The sequence below is a fragment of the Propithecus coquereli genome, unplaced genomic scaffold (assembly GCF_000956105.1).
Source record: "Propithecus coquereli isolate 6110/MARCELLA unplaced genomic scaffold, Pcoq_1.0 Scaffold491, whole genome shotgun sequence".
NCBI lineage: Eukaryota > Metazoa > Chordata > Mammalia > Primates > Indriidae > Propithecus > Propithecus coquereli.
In genome coordinates this window covers 180,294-182,194 of record NW_012150741.1, presented here as the reverse complement: position 1 = coordinate 182,194, position 1,901 = coordinate 180,294, and the positions used below count along the sequence as shown (strand labels likewise).

The 1,901-nt window shown below is 44.6% G+C and overlaps 1 protein-coding gene across 1 annotated transcript in view; it reads right to left on the bottom strand.

The window, feature by feature from the left end:
* The window catches only part of LOC105819612 (neuron navigator 1), a 103,752-nt gene that overhangs the window by 1,043 nt on the left and 100,808 nt on the right, over window positions 1-1,901 (bottom strand). The window lies entirely within an intron of this gene.

Sequence of the window (1,901 nt, the reverse complement as noted above, 5' to 3'; positions counted from 1 at the left end):
ATCCTATTACATAATCAGAAAAGGCTCAGAATAGATACAAATAATCTAGCAGAAGAGTAGTGTAGAAGAGACCTCCAATTGCTTTCCTATGTTGAAGCCCCTTAGTTTGCCAGGCAGAAATTTCAGAGGCATGACATTTTTCTCTGAACTAGGAAAGATGCAAACACTCTCCTAACTTCTGTCCAAAAACACACGTACCTTCTCTTTGTTAAAATTAAAGGAAAAAGGGAAACATAAGGAAGCAAGAGAAAGGTGACTTTGAAATTAATGTTAAAGCCTAAATTGTAAGCTAAAACTTTATTTTGGGTCCTATAGGCCCTCAGTGTTGGGACCCTGATAGTCTAAAGGGCTTTCCCTTTAAACAATAGAATTTCAGACCTTAGTGTGCATCAGAATCACCAAGAGGACTGGTTAAAACACGTTATTTCTGGGCCTTCTCCCTAGAGTTTCTGAGTCAATAGATCTGGGATGGAGTTGAGAATTTCATTCTACTAAGTTCCCGGATGTTGCTGACGCTGCTGGTCTGGAACCACACTTTGAGAACCACTGCTTTAAGAAATGAAAGGGCTGAATCAAGGATCTAGGGGGTTTACTTATTTCCATGACTACCCTTGCCACAGAAAATTCATGGCATAATATTTAAATGGCCAAAACATCAAATTGGAAGGATCCAGTATACATAGGTTTAATTTTCAACTGTCTTGGTTTCCCTGCAGCTTCCAAATCTTGCCAGGTTTCCTCCCTGCAAGGCTGTAGCATCTTCCGGTTTGCTACCACCTTTCCCAGGACCTGTGGCTGGCAGTGCTCGCTCACGGGGCCAGGCTGAGCGGACACGCACGCATGCACCCTGGGCAGCAGGGACAGCCAAGTTGGTGGCCCATATATCCCTGATGAGGTTGACTAAGGACTCATGAATATAAGATAAGGCTGATTCAATTATAAATGGCAGTATCTTCAGGCTTTGGCCTTTTGGGAACAGTGTCCCGAAGACCATTTTATTACTTACGGCCTCCTCAGTGGGGCCGTGCACCAGAACTGTGAGGAGCTGTCACAGTCATCGTAAGCGTGTGCCTGCATTCCCCTGCCATGTCCATCCCCATTAATAAACCCTCTGCAAAAGCACGTTTTTCATCCCATCATGGGGGCTGGCTTATACAATCCACTACTTGGCTGTAGCTTAGCTAATGCCCAGGATTAAGGAAAGAAAAAATAAAGTATGATGAGGAGCTGCGTTTGGTGATCTGGGTTACTTCAGCACTTGACCTCTGGTCAAATGTGTGATGAGGACCATTTCCCCTCCCAAATACTTTGCAATGAAATCCTTAAGGTCTCATGTAGGTATCTCCCTGATCCTGGTTTGCAGGACTGAGTCCCATTCAGTCAGGCAAGCTTCACCTACATGCAGGGTATAGATGGTTCTACCCAGGTGCTGATGTGAGGTGTCTGTGAGAAACAGCAGGCTACCACTTCTCTCTTCCTCTTTTGGACTACTACAGGAAATAGAGTTACTCCCCAGACCACTGTAAGGGGGTATCCCTCTGAATAGTGTGACCCTTATCTCAGGGAGCTAGAGGTGAAGAGATGGTGAGATTAGGTCCACTTTGAGTCCTGCAAACTAGGGAAACCAGAAAGCAAGAAATGAAAAAAAAAAAAAAAATTCCTTATGTCTTAAGTCCTTAAGGAGTATGGCTAGGTCAGTTGGCAGGTCGGCAATTCAAGACCAAAACAGTACGCCAACCAGTAAGGATTTCATTGTAGGGTCTTCCTGTGAACGTTTAGCCAATTCTTCTTCCCTGCCAGCCTCTACCTTCCCAATGGTCGGACTCATGACGAAGACATTGGTATAGGGATTTACACAAAGACAGAGATAAGCACTGTCGAGCTGCCACAAAGCACAGATT